Below are 18,134 nucleotides of genomic sequence, written 5' to 3' on the forward strand. Positions count from 1 at the left end.
AGAAGTGTGTGAGCTGTGTTTAATATCCAAGTGATGGTAAAAGTAGAAGAGAGCTTTAAATACCAGCAGGGAGTATTTAGCATGGATGCTAATAAAAAGAATCAAAGGGTCTTGAACACTTAAGTTTCTGAAAATAGCTTGTAGGCTCAGAAATAGCATAATGGAAACCTAAAATGTGAAAAGTGTTGAAGCTGGATAACTGAGGGAATGCAAAGCTTGATAATGGAGATGTAAAGCAGTAAGTACAAAAGAGCTAGGAACACCCCTAGTGCACTGGGAATCTAACAAAGGCTTATCTGAGACAGTGTGGGAGTTCACACAGGAGCTTGTCACACAGGATCCTGCCTGAGGCATGGGCACGGTTTCTCCCTGCCCCTCACATGATCATTTGTGTGTGTGTCCATAAACCTAACGCTGATTCTGCTTCCATAAGGCCCTAGCAATCACTTGAATAAACAACTGTAGAATAGAACAAACTTACTGAGTTACGAAACTTCCTTTGTGTTAGTGTTCCTACCAGCAATTTATGCTTAGTTTTTGTCTTGCATTTTATGTACGGTTGCGTTTGGAATCCTGTTTCATTTTCTTCATTTGCCTTCATTTTAAGTCTCGGTGAAATCCATACAGCTTATTTCTTTCAAGCTGATTACGTGCATTGCTTTGCATTTTTAACTCACATATTTTATGTAGTTTCATGCACAACTGTTTGCCATAATCTCCTATCTGATATGTGAAGGGATTAGTTCACCTAGAAGTGCATCTAGAAGTTCCTCACTTTTATTACAGTCACTGAGAATGTAATAAAACTGATTTATTGTTTGAGAAGGCGTATAAGAAAATGGGAATCTCCTGAGTTTATTATAGTGCTATGCAGTGTATTTCATTTTTAGAAGAAACCCATGTATTGTTTCATTTCCAGACAGTTTAACATCTACAGGATGGTAGATACCTGGAAGCTGATTTTGAAGCCTGACTGGAGGTACCTGCTTGTGTGGTATCCGTAATGAGTCACTGGTATGGAAACTTAATTTTCAGTTCTATCAGTAATTTTTTTTTTTTCTCTCTCTCTTTCCTTTTTTCCTTCTTTCTTTCTCCCTTTCTCTCTCTCTCTCTCTCTCATTTAAGCAAAAAAATACTATATCTTCTATTAACTTTAGGAGTAAATCAAAGCATTATAATTAAGTTTCAGCACTGCTATTATCCCTAAATAAAACAGAGAAGAAGAGACATGTCATCTTCAGGCAATTTCCTAGAAAGGTGGCTTTGGTACAGCCTGCAAGATAAAGTGTAGAAGCAACCAGAGCGGGTTGGACTGAATGTAGAGAAACTTTAAGTATAAATACTGGTGTGGACATGTTCTTTTCCTACATGAGGAGTCCTGGAAGTGTCAGGCAGATGTGTTTATAGGTGAGATTGAAGTATTGACTTCTTTTTCTGAGCCATGGACAACCTTAAAATACCTATTAGCACTTGCAGAGGAGGTACAGCCGGTAATTCAGAGCTCAGCAGCTATTCTCTTTGCTGTGGTAGCACACCTCTGACTGACACTAGTGAGATGCTCATGTCTTGAGGTCAGCCCAGACTTTAGACACTTAAGGAAGAGACGTTTTTAATATGGCTGGAACAAGGAAAGAGAAATTGTACCCGTAATAAGAGAAATGAATTGATATAAAAAGAAGAGCCTCTTGATCTGATTCCCAACAGCTCCCTACCAGGGATTCTCTGGGGGTGCTTCTAGCTCACACTGGTGAGAGAACCATGCTGAATGACATTTTAAGGTAAGAAGATAGACATTTCCTTGTTTGTTTATTTATTTATTTCACATATGAATGTATTTTAAATTGCTGGATCAAGGAATGGGGATAGTAAAACATGCACATGTGGAAATGATGTACTGAGAAAATTCTGTGGTTTCATATGGAGAAAATTCTAGCTCAGTAGCCAAGTAATTAAGCCAGCAATCTCTCTGTACATTGTATTCTAAGTTCAGTACAAAAGTATGTGACATGATTTTTCTTTTATTATCTTCAGTTTGATTTCAGGAATGACCATCACCACAGTCATCATTCAAAGGTGAATGAGTTTGCTGAATGTTAAGTGAAAATCAGTATGATTAACGTGTCTTGCTCCCGTGCATGATCACTGTCCTTGGTCAGATGTTTACAGGCAGCTAAGGGCTGTTTTTTACCCCTACTTAGTTTAAATCACATTTTAATTACCTTCAGAATAACAACAATATTAACACAATTTATATTTAACATTAAATAATATTGAAACACTTGTGAGGAATAAGTTTACCACTATTTCATAGTCTGCTTGCTTCATTTAAAATTGAGGAGCTACTTTGTTCAGAAATCCTTCCCCACCCACCATGTTTCCAATAAAGAGACCAACCACAGCCTTGAAGATTTTTATGTTAGGATACAGGAAACGCAAACAAAAAATAGTGTGAATTCTTCATGAGGAAGCACTGTGTATGGTCTCAAAATACTTAGGAAGCATGAGACCTTTAACAGTGCAATATTGAGAAAAGAAAGCCAAATGGTATCTACCCATCTATGCCTTATTCTCTAGTTTGACTATTTTTCTTCACTTATAATGACTTTATTCTTTTACCCTTGCAATAATTAAGATTGGGGTAATGTTGTGCCACCTCTGCTTCATCTTTTATCAGTCTCCCAGTCTGTTTTTCTTTTCTTTTTGCATTTAGCAGCATCAGCGAGGTCTATATTTCCTAGCAATATTGAATAATAGGATTTAGTCTTAAGAAAATTCATTATTTTCTCTGAATTCATTTTTAGTATATATTTGTTGAAGATCTGAACTCAAGAACACTGTGAATGTAAATGATTGGCTTAATTTTGGTTGTCTTGAACTACTTACCTTGTCTGATGCAAATCACTTCCTTGTTACTCTGCTTACTCTTTCACGTTGGGCACTGCAATCTGCTAATGTCCACCTCCCTCGTAGTGTGGACTTAAATAAAATTCAAACAGCTTGATCCTTTATTTGAGCCTTGACATAGGGCAAGTTCACCTTGTAAATAGCAATATGACAAACAATAACTACTACTGGCTGAGATCTCTCAGTGCCCAGCTGCTGTTAGTTCCACTTCTGAAGTGGGTACCATTTCTTGCATCCATGAAAGAGTAAGTGTGAGGCAAAGCAGGGGCTTTGCAATGGCTGCAATGCATCTCTTCCCTTAGTGTAAGGATGATGGGAGCAGGACTAGAGGCAATAACAATCTAGATGGAGGAAAGGAAATGTGGAGCTTCCTTTCCTTCCACATCACATAATGATCGTGTGTAGGAGAGAAGAAAATCAGCCTGGTTGAACATGAAGCATGAGGAAGCTAAATGACTGCAAAATCCATTATAAGAACACTCTCAAATATTACAAGAAGCCCCGGATCCCCCCTGGATTAGCAGGTGTCTGATGGGGCAGGTCTGTCTTGCAGGAGATTTGTACCTGGCTCTTTTCCCACAAGTGATGGAAAACAAGATATGTGAGCTGCAAGGCCCAATGCCACCTTGTGCTCCCCAAACCGAGGCAGCTGGGATGCCAGTGCAGCCACAGGCACACAGTGACAGGAAGAGGGACTAGATCCTTGTGTAGGTCAGTACTGACTCTGGACTGTTGGCAGCAGTGACCACCCTTCAAGGTGATATAACGTGACCTTTGTTTCAGGTTGCAAAACATATTCTGATATGTATTCAAGATGCATTTAATTGGCCTGTATGTGAGTCTCTTGCTCTTCATCACATGCAATGTATGTGCAATGTGGATTACCCTGTGAGGGATGTCAAGGAATAGGACATGCTAGCATAAACAAGCCCAGCAAGAGTCAACAATATCAAGATGCAGTGGAAAAAGGCAAACAACAGACTGTGGTGTATAAACAAGAGTGCATCTTGGGATAAGCTTCCACTTAGCTCCTGGGAATGTCACGGCCTTATTTTATTTAGGTCTGCAAGAGAAAATCAGTGGTCTGGCTTCTGAATTCCCACAGGAAGACAATGAGGACTGTTTAGAACATGGGGAGGTTAAATGAATTGGAGTTTCTTGTAGACCTTAGAGGTAGGGCTGTGGGATGTTTCTGTGTCTACCTATAGCCAAAACTCTTGAAAAATTGAGATTAATTTGTTTGCTGACACAATGACATGGGGGTTGGATTCGATGATCTCTGGAGGTCCCTTCCAACCCCTACAATTCTGTGATTCTGTGATTAGGAGTAGGTGATCAAATTGTAGAAAAGTAAGTTACAGTTTAAGCTCTAATAATTCCTAACAGTTCAAACTGTGGGACATGCTGATACAGATGACAGCCTTCTTTTTCAACAGGACACTCTTTAAGAGTAAATTGGACAAAAACCTACGAATACTGACCTGTGTCTGTCTTGGTGGTGGACATGGGCTGTTGATGTCCTTTCCAGTAGTATTTGTTATGAGCTGGTATCTGTAAGATTTCATTTTGCAAAGACACAAAATGAGACAGCTTTTTTAAGAAACTACTGAAATGTGCAAGGTCCAACTTTCTCTCTCTGGTACTGAGGTAAGTGCTGAAAATGCTGAAAAAATACTTTGAAATCATGGGAGTTACAGTGGTGTTATGTACTTTAAATGAGAATCTAGCTTCTAATTGCCTCCATAAGGCCATAGTCGTGCACAGTGGAATCACTGGGACATCACACTTCTGCTTTTTAAAAGGGCTCACAATATTTGCAGAATGATACACTCAGTCTTGAAAAATACCTTTTTTGAAAGTACAGGATCAGGCATGTATAGGAAGGGACGTTGATGCAAACTTATGAGTCTTTCAGGGGTGCCTGTGTCCAGTAAATGTGAACAGACATCCAATAACAGATATGAGTTACACAAGCTTGTATGATAGAATCATAGAATGGTTTGAGTTGGAAGGGACCTTTAAGATCATGTAGTTCCAACCCCTTGCTATAGGCAGGGACTTCTCCTTCTAGACCAGGTTGCTCAAAGCCTCATCCAGCCTGGCCTTGAATGCTTCCAGAGAGGTATCAGGCACATTTCCCTAGGCTGTTTCTCAGATGAGGCCAACTCATATCAGAGGTTCTATAGGTTTCAAAGCCCAGCTACTCATTGTCACAAAAGGGAATAAAAAATGTCTTTGTGACTGTTCTGCTCACAGCTGGGTTGTTAGAGGACAGTGTGCCAATTCAGCTTTACAGGACAAGCTACCCTGGAGTGTTTTCATTCAGAGCTACTGTGCTGTGCCAAGTTGTCTTTCGTATCATATATCTGTTGAACTTTTCTATTTCTTCACTATTTTCTTTCTCAAGGATAAAATCAGAGGCTACAAAACCAGAACAGTAATACTGAATGTATGGTGGGCACTTAATAACAAACAGAGAAAACAAAGGTTGTGATAGCCAAGATAACCAGAACACTTTTGATTTCTAGTTACATGTTCCCATGAAATCAGAGCTCTTTTTTCTCTTTCAAACAAATGTTGAACAAATGAACTATTTATCACTGAGTTCAATTGTGTGCTGAAGGCCACCTTAGGCAGAAATACAGTTACACCCAGTACCTTTAAAATACATCCATAGATGAAGATGGCATGGTCCCAAAGCCACCTATTATTGTACTTCTTGCTGTATTTGCAGTTTTGCTGTGTTTTAACTGCTGTTGGCTGGCTGTGCAAAGGTCTTGGGAGCCCAGCACTCAGAGGGTACACAATATCCCAAGCGTCAGAGACCTTTAGGGGTTTTTAGCCTTTGAGGACTGTACTCTGTTAAGGAGCGGCTCTGTTTTTGCTGCTCTCTGGCACTGAGGGTAGCGGAGAAAAAAAGGTACCTTATTTGACTAAATATCTATCACAAGTAATACATTTCCTGGTATGCCAGGATCCACAGCACAGTGGATATCTCATATTTATCAACCAACTCCTTCTCCAGGGAGTGTTGTATTGAAGATCACAACTTAAAGAGGTCAACTGTGCAACAAATGACTGTAGGGTGTCCGACCTTAACACCTCCCAGACAGGTAGTGAGGTGATCACTCACTCTGCAATCCAAACAGGACACAGGCTGCTGGAGGCAGCTGTTGCCAGTGACCTGGCTATTGAAAACAGAAACATCCACTGTTCCTTGGGAGGTCGACACAATTGCAAGATGGAGTTCAATGGCACTGGTAATAAAACAAATGGAACATGTCTGTATTCTTGGTGAGAATATTCACTACATTCACACAGACAACTTAGAGAAAGAAAATGCTGTAGGGGTGTCCTCACATCTTTAAACATTTAGCTCTTGAAAATTCTTTGGGACTTCTCCCGCTCTTCAGTTATCTCCTTAGCATTTATAGAAGGAGGTCTATTGTGGATGTTCAGCAGCACTGCTTGCTAGAGCTGCTAGTCCCTACTTTAAATGACTGAGAAAATCATGGATACTACCTGCTACTCCTTGTGTTGAGTAGAAATTAACCCAACCAAACCTGCAGGATTATGTGGAAGCAATGATAAGTGTAGGTAGAGTTGCCAGAACTGCATATCTGCCTCTGTATGTCTTGAATAGAAGTACAGCAGTTTGTCATTTTCTGTTCTACAGCTTTCAGCTGCATGAGTAAACACTTTAAATCTGAAATTCTCCCAGATCTCTGCGGGTGATGTGAAATCCCCAATTATGTAGGTCATATATCTTTCCTGGCAGGGGTTCAACTCAGCATCTCCAAATGAATATTGATGAAGCATGCAGACTCATTAGATGTTTTGTATTTCTATTCTTCTGGGGTGCAGATGCCCATGAAATAAGCTGAGCCAGAGCAAGTATTGGAAACACTGTCCTTGAGCCATTTTAATTTTATCATCTGGTAAACAATTGCATCCATTTTAACTATCAAAGGTTGTGTTATTAACCATTTAAAAATATATATTTTTTCATTTATAGATGAAAATGTTAGTTTAAACATCAGCAAAAATTGGTGCATGCCTTCTTGCAAATAGAGTACCAATGGAGCCAGGCATGGAATCTTCCCTGAAGGCCACCAGTGCCTTTTGGCAGAGGCACCTTCTAAAAGGATGCAATGCACAGCTGCCAGCTGCACATACTTCTACTTGTTAGACCATCTTCAAGCACTTATGTTGAATATTTCAGAATCAGAACTGGGGATGGATTTCCGTTCTTGGTTTCTGAAAATCCCAGAGTCCTAGCAAGCTGTAAGTGATCTGCTGCTTTGAAAATGTGCCCAGTGCTATCTTTGACCTAACTTATTGTAATGGCTTACCAGTATGTTCAGGCTGGAAAAAACGTTGTCAATAGTGAAAATGAAAAAATCTGCAGATGCGGTATTGGTGTAACTTGGGTAATGCCTAGAGAGCCTGGCAGGTCTGAGAACCAGGTTACAATATTTTTTTAATTCTCTTTCTCCTTTTGACAAAAAACAAGATGCACAAAGAAGAGGTTTGCATATAATTTGAAATTGAAAATTCTACTTTTTTAGCTTTCTTGGGAAATGCTATTAGTTCAGAGAAAATGGGCATTCAGGCACAATCCGTTTTCACTGGTGGTTCCCAAACCATCTTTCTACAGTCCCAAAGCCACAGGAATGTACTAAGTTTCCTTTCAAACTTCCAGATGATCTTCAAGCATTTCAGTGAGTCTTGGCAAGGTTCCTGATTCAAAATTAGATATATCAAATCAATTAATTAAAGAACTTAGTATTTAATAACACAAAGATTTTTAAAAATTTTTCTTTTAAATATAATTATAAAAATAATTTAAAACACAAACAGAGAAAAACACAGATTCAGAGAGATGAAGGAACATGAGAAAACAGTGAGAAAATAAGAAAGAGCAGGTACATGAATCTCTTATCACAGCATATGTCTGCCATAGCCCAGGTGAATGTTATGCTCTGGGCCTGAAGTTTTACCCTCCTCTTTGAATCTCTAGAGCTACAAAACATCAACAGCTATAAATTTAATTTATCAGTGTATTAAAATTGGGCTACGGTATTTTGCATGATTTGTATTTAAAGATTTGTAAAGATTGTTAAGATTGCTTCGTGTAAAACCTTCAGTGTCAGAAGAGGAACCATGATTCTTTGAGTTATCTAGAAACTTCTGATGTAATTGCAAATTTGAGATGACAGATTGCCACTTGGTTATAAATTTTAAAAAGAAAAAGTCTTCGTTTGTTTTTATTACTTCTCCATGTAACAAAATACTTACTCTGGAAATATCATTAATGTGAGTTAAAAAAAAAAAAGTTACCCATAAGAGAAGTTTCATCATTGCATTCAATTTTCTCTGTGGAAAATAGTAGGTTTTTAATGTAATTGAATGTCAGAGTCCTGCAGATGTGATCGTCTTGCTTTTTAAAAGAAAAACTTAATTAAATAGACGTGACACTCCCATGATTAGCTCTGCTCCTTTCTGGAAGGCTGCTGTTCCACCTCTCTTCAGTGCATAACTGATGAGTGGAAAAAAAAAAACAAACAAGAAAAAGGGAAATGAGAGAAATTAAAAGAACCCCGAAATATCTGGCTCTGTGTTCTGTTCAGCAAATATCGTGTTCACATAAATAGAATGGCTGACCACTATATTCTGGCACTGCCTTGCCATGCAGAAGGTATTCAGAAACAGTGGAAGCCCAGGAGAACGATGGGGTGGAGAAGAGAGAGAGGATTCCAGGCCTAGTAATTTTGGAAAATTTGTTTCAGACCTGAAGAGCATTAAAGTTTCCGAGTTTCTCTCCTGAAATTTGGAAAAGCAACACTGTACAATTTCTCCCATGTTTTAAAACTTGACTTTTTGAGCTTGGAGAGATGATAAAGCATCTTGATTCAGAGTTAGCTCTAGAGAGCTCCTGCAACTTAGATGTGCATGCTGCTGAGTACTGTAATAAAGCCAACAGTTTTACACCTCCAAGAGATTGACCCCATTGCAAGGACTTAGGAAACAAAGCATTTAAGGATTGGGAAAATCATTGTAAGCCCATTTATTGGGAAATATTTTGGTCTGAGCAAAGAGTAGCACACATTCCTGTATGGGTGGGAAAAATACTGTACTTCAGAGGACTGTGTGTACTTCTCTGTATCTGGTATATGATGTGTACAAATATCTGGAACTGGCAAATACTATTTATGATAAATTTTTGGTGTTATTTAAGAGCATTTCATGTTTTATCACAAACTCAGTGGTCTAAAGGAAGCTGAACATTTGTTTGCAAAGATTGAATTTTTAAACAACGGGAAAATAAGCAAGAAAGGATAACAAAGCTGGTGAGGGGACTGGATCACAAGTTCTATGAGAAGTGTCAGAGGGAAGTAGGATTGTTCAGTCTGGAGAAGAGGAGGCTCAAGGGAGATCTTACTGCCCTCTACAACTACTTAAAAGGAGGATGTGCTGAGGTTACAGGGGTCAGCCTCTTTTCCCAGGTAACTAGCAATAGGAGGTAATGGCCTCAAGTTGCACCTGGGGAGGTTCAGATTGGATATTAGGAAGAACTTCTTCTCTGAAAGGGTGGTCAGGCACTCACCATCCATGATGATGAGGTCATCATCCCTGGAGGTGTTCAAGAAACATGAAGATGTTGTACTAAGGGATATGGTTTAATAGGCAAGATTGGTAGTAGGTGGATGGCTGGACTAGATGACCTTAGAAGTCTTTTCCAGCCTTAATGATTCTGTGATTCTACAATTCTATGATTACTTATCTTTGCACTGTAATAATCTATTTATGGCAAGAATTTTATCCTTAGAAACTGTAATTCACTATGAAGTTACGGAAAATACCATAAAAATTACTGAAACCGTAGAAAAAGTGCTAAGTCTAACTCACCTAGTAGATGCTTGAACATTTCAGTAAGCTGACATTCAGATTTGATTCACAAATTCCAAATTCACTGAGTTGTGGTCATTTTCCTGAAATGATCTTCCTGACCTCGTTTAATGAAGTTACCTTAAGCCCAAGAATGATTTAGTCTTTGACATCACAGAGGCTAGATAGGAGGTAGCAGCATTTGCATTTCTTTGAATGCTTTTGATAATATTGGAAAAAATAGTACTTGGTGTTTTTGTCACGGCATTGTTTAGAAGAGTCCAATTAAGTTTGTGCCTATTGCTCTTGATGTGGAATAAGATTATTATAAATTGATTAGCATAATGGAGTCTTGAACACATCCGTTACGTGTCAGGCTGAGTTTTACAACCCACATCACAAGAAACCTGGAACTTCAAATGAATACTTAAATTTTGGCCTATTCACACCCTCTTATAGGCTGATTTTCTTTAGACCAGAAATTCCAACTGAGAATTAAAAAAATCTTCTGCAACAATTCCTTTTAAATTTCTGATCTGAGTGAAAACTATTAATCCAGAAGTCATACCCTATTGTAATCAAAATCTTTTATTATGCTCAAAAACCTCAAAGAAATCAAGTGAAAGACTGCATCAAAGTCATAAGAAGACTGAAAGAGGTGGCATTAAATTTCAAACAAAGCTTTGGATTCTGGTGAGAGGTAATATTGAGATTCTGAAGATCTTCTGAAGCAATACTGAAAAAAAAGGCAAGCCTAAAACCTCCCAAGGAGAAACAGCTGTTTTTGTCCTGCTATGTGTTTATCAGTTCTAGTCCCAATCATGGCCCCAAACTCATAAAACAGTTAAAAACATCTTTAATTTTAGCACATGAAAACAGTTCTATCAATAAGCAACTCTGGCTGCCTCTTGTTCATCAGATTACCAAGGAAATGTATATTAGACACTGGTTTCAATCCCTTTGTTGTATCAACACCATGTAAAGTCACAGTCAGCTTTTCCAAGAACATGAATGAGGTATGTTAAATTAAATTTCCTAGTTCAAGTTTGTCGCCTATCCCTGCATAACAAAATATTTCCATCCTTGCTAGGAATCATATAGATCAAGTTTCAGGAAAGACCCTACAGATTAATTTAAAGAAATAGAGCTCCAAACCATATTTCTTTGTGTAAAGAAGATTCCCACACAAATTCCTCCAATATGAATATACTTATGATGTATTAAAAATGTGCTTGGTGCTATGCATGCTGTCTTGTAAAACAGTCCCTCCCTTCAACTGTCTATAGACTGAGAAATAGACTGAGAGAAGGCTAATTATTGAGAAGGCAGACAGCAATAGAAAATCAAAGGTACTAGAAAAAACTTAGCTTCAAATCTTGCAATGAATCATATCTACTTACTTAATTTCAAGAGTTTCCATGCCTATTGATTATAGCAATGAATCATTCTGTGGAACAGATAGACTGAGTTTATAGACTAGCATTATCCCATTTCTTTCTTCCCTCCTGAACTCTTCTGAAGCATTCTCCCCCTTTTCTTGAAAAACAGTGTGTTTACTTATAGGATATTGAATGACTGAGCCTATTAATTTTTTTCCAATTTTAAATAATGCCTAGCAATAAAACTTGTTTAACATATTAACCGGTCCCAGTGAGCCAAGTATCAGACCTCCTGCCTTTGCTGTTCACTGAGATGTGCTCTCCAGATGCCAATAGATGAAATTGTTGTGGTACTCAGAGATTCATCCAGAGATGCTGGGAAGCCTTAACTCCCAGGCATGTCAGAGTACATTGGAGCACTCAAAAACTTGTGACTTTGGAAGTGTCTGGATGAGTTGTTGGCATAATGCATGCTCAGACTGATGAGTTCTGTTCACAGGCTCATTTCCTTTCAAAGGCATTAAGGCCTGCCATCTAGCTCATGAACCATAGCTTTCCTTCGTCTTCTGGGCAATGTGCTGTGATTTACAATTCTGGAACAATAAAACACACAGTCTTTCAGCAAATAAAAATTAAAAAAAACCCAGTGTTTTCAGTTTGCAGCAGCAGTGATGTTTTCTTCCGTAAATTGGTCATGTTCCAATGCAACTTGAAGCTCTCTGAAGAAAATGCCCTTCGACAGCTTTCTCTCTTTGTCACCACAGTGAAGTCACCACTGCAGTCTAACCTGAAGTAGTCTCTAGGGAGCATATATCTGTTTTCTACTTCCTTTCCTTGTAGACATTTTCTCAGTCGGATCTTTGCCTACTGAGCAGGTGTTTTTGGCCAGGCTTCTCCATATCTCCTCCCATCCTGCAGCAACTCCCTCTTGGGGTTGCCCATAGAACTCCTGTGCAGATTTCCTATTCCTCTTCCTCTGCTGAGCTTTTGTTGACTTCAATGCTGGGACTTCTGCTTCCCTTGAGAGAGTTTATGACCATCTAGAAATTACCTCTGCTAGGAAATTATTCTTTTCCTTATAGGAATGTGTTAAAAATATCACTAACCTTTCAGGGTAGACTCAAGAGATGACTAATATTTTGGCGTACCACCAGTGGTTCATATTCTCTTCTTCGTTTCTCTCTTTCCATTCAATTCCATTGTGTGGATTTTCTATTCATTGTAAGACATAATTGGAAATCATATCTTTATTTCATGCTTCTTCTTTTTTTTTTTTTTTTTTCCCCCTACCTTTCCTGTAGCTCATCTCAATGGTCTGGAAATGTAATGGGCTCTGAACAGTTTATCATGGGTAACCAGTGCTTTGCTGACCATTTTCCCTTACTTTCACTAGATTCAGACATAGCTTTTGTCTTCCTCAATTTTTGCCAACTGTGCTAAAGGCAATGCAAACTTTAGCATTGTGCAGTAGACATCTGAAGTAATTCTCTTCTTTCCTTCTCTTTTATCAACAGCAACTGAGCTCAATGTATTATAATCAGATTTAAAGGTTTTGGAAAATATGAACAGTATAAATCCTTGTTTCTTTTCCTTATCCAGGTGAAATAATATTTTTAAACTTTTTTTTTCCTTATATTTTTTTCTTATGAACTGGACCAAATGATTACCGTACTGTCACCAGCATACTTTGCTAAGTTGCTCAACTGTCAACTTGAAAAGTCTTCTGAATATCTCTGTTTCTCAGTACACACTGTTCTATAGTTTCATTTATTTAAATGCCTGTCAGCTATGCAGTGGTTTGTTCGTTTTTTTTTTTTTTTACTTTTTATTTAACACCAATCAGCTTGGAGACCCCATGAAGATTAAAAGCATTAGTGCATTTTTTGAGGCACACCAATTTGTTGGTAGGTTGCGTAAAGCAGTCAGAAGGGATGCTTCCAAAATGAGGTCAACACCAACCTGTATTTCACTGGCTTTTTAAATGGGTCTTGGATTCTTAGTTTTCTCTAAACAAATCTCTTGCACCCATTCATTTTCTTATGCTTTACAAGTGAGTCTTCTCCTAAGGTGCCACTTTGTCCTGTCACTTCAGCTCAATGTCATCACTGTAGGAATGCCCAGCTGCATTTGGGGCACTGCTGATTGTAGTGACTGGCTCAGAGACAGAGACACGTGTAACATGGAGACTCTATCAGTTGCACCTTAACTCTAGAGAAATCAGTGGTGTAATAAGTGAGCTCCAGCTCCAAGTAGAGTGATTCAGTGATCCTGCCTGAATTGTCTCATTTGTTGCCATGCTGTTGAAGATGTAAACAGTGAAGGTGAGTGGAGAGAAGCCATATGGAAATAAAAGGAAGGACGTTTACCACAAGGGCCCTTCAGCAGTGCCATTCCCCTCTGTGGTCTGAGATGAGTGAGGACAGACCTTCAGGGAACACTCACTGTGTTCTGCAACTGAGAAGCGCACATCAGAAATGTGCTACCCTGTTTGATCTTCACCTGTTGTGCATGCCTTTCTGTTTGACTCATTTTCCTTTTCCTCAGTCTGATGTAATTTTTACAGATGAGACATGAATGGAAAGATTCCAGAGAACATCTAGTAGCTTTTTCCATTGACATAATGCTTCATGCTTTTAAAACTGTTTCAAATAAATATGATAATTGATAGAGATAGTCGACAAATTAGGAACACAAGGCATTTTTGGAGGATGAGCAAAGACCACCCAGCACATCACATATTTCCCTTACGCACATATATTCCCTGCATCTTTCTAGCCAGTTGCTATACAAGCAGCTCAAATGTTACAGTTCTGTTTTATCAATTATGCCCATATTTGTCACAGCCATAATTAAAAGTTTTTTTGTGTGCTTGATCAAAGAATCACAGAGCATCCCAGAAATTAGAGAAAACAGAGCTAAGAGGAATTTTAGCTGATCATTACTTCTATTCCTTTCAGTGCCTGATGTATTTTTTTTATCTGTTCTTACAATTTTCACGTTAGCCGTTGTGTTTCTTTAGTCTCATAGCTAAACCAACATAGTGCTTAAATAACTGACCCCTACCATTCATATTCCCTAATAACTACAGTTTATATTTCCCCATCTTGTGCTGATCTTGAAGTCAATGTAGGAATGACTGTTCAAACTGAGGACAAGTTGTGTTGTTCCTTGGCAAAAATATCTCTGGAATGTTTAATTCCAGAAATTCTACTGGAACAAATGAAAGCTGCAAATTCTTACCTGGGCATAAAGCATTATGGAAAGGTTTTCTTACTAATTGCAGTAGCAGCCAGAATAGACAATATTTGTTTCCAAAAGTCTTGAGAATCCACTTCTCCTTTTCTTTCATGCTTGGGTTTTTTCTTTATGTAGCTGCTCATAAAAGACAGCCCTTCCTGTACTCTGGCACCTGTGGCAGATTTTAGGAGCACGTTAAGTGGATTGTTTTGCATTTCCCTGAGCTTAGCCCCAAAACACAGGGAGAGGAGGAGGAAGGAAATGAGTTCACCCCTCTGCCATCTGCAGTGCTTCTGTCTGTCTGCCCTCCCACCCACCTCCTCACAGAAGAGGAACACAATTCTCTCTCAGAGACAGTTGACTGCATGTGGCTCTGGGGGAAAATAATTTTCAAGACACTGAACCCTAATAGAGAATTTCCTGCTCTGCCTCTACTCTTAGCACAGCAGGGCTCAGCCATAGCACGTTGCTAAGGCAGCCCTGTCAGGCTTCCTCAGGGAAAAGAGGGCATCTCTTAGGAAAGAGGGGCTATCTATGACTGACTTTAAAAATTGAGTCGGGTAGTCAGACTGTTGCCAGAGCAAATCCACGGAGAGTCCACATTTGATGTATTCATGGAAGGAAATGCTTTGTCAGAAGTGGGAGGCTGAGCTGGGTACCTGCAGTCTCAAACAAGTCTCAAACACTGCTCTGTGGCAGCAGTCATCTAATCTCCAGCTGACACAAGTTCAAGGGATAGTTGCAAAGTTCATATTCAGCAGAAATGGGCACAATCCTCCAGCCATGTGGTAAGCATAAAAAAGGCTGCTCGTCTTCATCTGGCACCTGGGATGCTGACCAGACACCCCAGTTACAAAATCAAACAGTGAAAGATAGGCACACACCTGCCAGGAAATGAGCAGAAAGTGCAACTCTTCTGATTGCTGGACACCAGCAGCCCATATCCTCTGTCCTGAGCCATCTCTATCGTGTCCTAAATGCAATGTAATGCACCTGACAGCTCTGGCTCAGTGGAGACAGCAATAATGGCCTGTCAGATATTGCCCTCATGACATCCCATTTGCCCTCATTGATGCAGTCTGGAGGCTGTAGAGTTGGGGATACTCCATGTACCTGAACATAAAAAAATAAAGCTGGGAAAGGAACATCTCTGTCCTTAAAGCGTGCAGTGAAGGAAAAAAACAAAAAAAACCAACCAAACAAAAAGCAAACAAAAACAAAAAAAAATCCAGTAGCACAAAACCTCTTTTTTTTTTTTTTTTTTTTTTTTTTAATAATTTTTTGCTGCTAAATATCTTCAATTCTATTTGTAGTATTGTACAGTTATGGAAGAAACAGTGCAAAAAACTTGGTTTCCCATCTTGCTTCCTTGGGGATTCAGGGAGGAATTGCACAAGACAGCCTTTGGCAGGTTTTGGTCATTATTGTTTTTTTTTCTGTTTCTGTTAGATCCTGATGAGGCTGATGTTGAGGAATTTATCACCACAGAAAGGGCCACTAAGCTTTTGGGGGGCACAAGATCACAAATACTCACTGTTTCTTTGATGAGAAAGGCAAACAGTGCACAGTAGCCTCATTTAACCTATGCACTACCTTTCAGACAGCATGAAATCAGGCCTGCCGAGATGGCAAAATAGCACTGCTCTGAGTCTGCAAAAATAATCAGGATATTCCACTGCTGCAGGGACTGTATCCAAGCTGCAAAGACAATCTGCCTTTGAATGCAATCTCCTAGGGCTGGGGGAAATGCCAGGACAGTGTGAGTGCTGGAGGGACTTGTGGTGACCCTGGGCAGGGCAGTGTGCCAGCTCCACCGGTCTGCTGGGCCTCTGCACTGCCTCCATACCTGGATACAACGAGCCATCCCGAGGCTTCTCATTGGGACTTTCGGTCCTCCTGTATTTAAAAGGTATCCCAACTGTTATGGCTACTGCTATTAACATTATTAACCAATTCTAAGGAATATAATCATCTACCTTGAATCTTTACTACCAGTGAGTAATGAAAAAATGGCGGTGCTCCAGTATTATCACTTTTGTTTATGATTTGAAACAGAACAAACTCTGTTTCTTTATGAGGTTGAAGAGAAGAAAGTTTACAAATACTGTGGCTGAGCACCTGCTAGACCTCCTACTTCTCTCAGTCCAAGTTTGGATCTAGCAGCTTTTCAACATCAAGGTGAAATTCTCAGCTGCAACAGTGCTGGAAATTTGCTTCTCGTTCATATTTCTTTTAGGTCCAGGAATGAAATAACACTATAAAAAATCCATCAAAACAAGCCTGGAAAAATAGTTGTAGTACAGAAAACAGAAACAGGAGACAAGAAGGCTTGCAAACCAGAACAATTTCTGTGCATGTGTACTCAAATCAGATTTACTTGGCAATGTGTATATTTCTTCCAGGTTCATTCTGCAGCAGTTGAACTACCATATTTATTAAAGTTTAATTCTTAGGAGTTTTTTCTTTTCTAAGACAGATCTTGTCCTTCTCTCTTCTAAATCAGGGGGTGGGAGGTCTTATAGATGTGACTTTTCTGTCTCAGCTCTTAAACAGTGCAGGCTTACAGTCAGATCAGTTTGCTTAATACAATCATTAGCTGAATAAAGCTGAAGAATGAAAGAAACCCAGGACATCTTACCAATATTTTAGTGTCCTATCTTAAGAAAGCTCACACTTGGCAAACAGCTGAGTCCATGGAACATATATCAGCACTAAGTGTATTATTTTCTTCAAGCAGGGATTCCGATGAAGCAAAAGCAATTGAATACTGGATTGCTTGTAATCAAGTCAGGAGCCACCACAGCTGGATATGTTTGCTGGTGGTGTTTCTCTGGTATGCAGATGGACTTGTTACCTTGTCAGCCATTCAGGAAGGAACATTCTGTCCGTTCTTCTGCCAAGCCCTGAGATATCTCACCAGTTCAGCCTATCAAGATAAAATACAGTATCCAGTAGGTGATGACCAAGCGTTAACATTCATAATTCACAGAGGCATTCTGATACATCTGCAAGGGTGGCTGATGCTCCCTATCCCCGCATCCTGCTGTCTGGGCTACTGGATTATTCCTTGGATTAGTAACTGTGGGAGTGTCAGGAGGGCAGAACAAAGGACAAAGGGAAAAGATGGCTTTGATTATAAAAGGGGATAAAGTCATCACTCGCAGAGAAACCCAACACCTGGGAAGAGGGAAAGCTACAGAGATTTTAATTTCCACATGTTTTTCTTGGGCCACAACACAGATCACCCAGGGACCACTGCTAAGTATAAATGAGCTTCATAGCCCTGTATGGGCCTCTCACTGGGGGTAAATCACTCCACCTCCAGCACTCAGAGTGGCAATTGTGACCTTGGTCCAAGACTAATGGTTATTAATCAAAACTGCCTGGAGGTGTGGTCAACCTGTAGAGTGGTGACTTGTCCACAGTCTGTTTTCCTGTCTGTCAGAGCAGCAAGGACAATTTACACAAAGGAGAAGTAACAGATCTCTCACTGAGGTAGAAACTGGGAATGTTGGAGATTTTCAGTGTTTTTTTCAGAAAAAGAAGAAAAAGTGCAGATTAGGTTTCAGCCAACAATGTTGAACAATATTGAATGGTTGGGGGAAATCTCTTCAAAAGGCAAGCAGTGAAAGAACTGTGGTTTCCTATGAAGAAAAAAGAAAAAAACAAGAAAAATCGGGGGGGGGGCCCCCGGGGGGGGGGGGGGGGGGGGGGGGGGGGGGGGGG

This window comes from Lagopus leucura, unplaced genomic scaffold (genome assembly GCF_019238085.1).
Source record: "Lagopus leucura isolate 7727_CA_CO unplaced genomic scaffold, USGS_WTPT01 Super-Scaffold_73, whole genome shotgun sequence".
In the NCBI taxonomy this organism is placed as follows: Eukaryota; Metazoa; Chordata; class Aves; order Galliformes; family Phasianidae; genus Lagopus; species Lagopus leucura.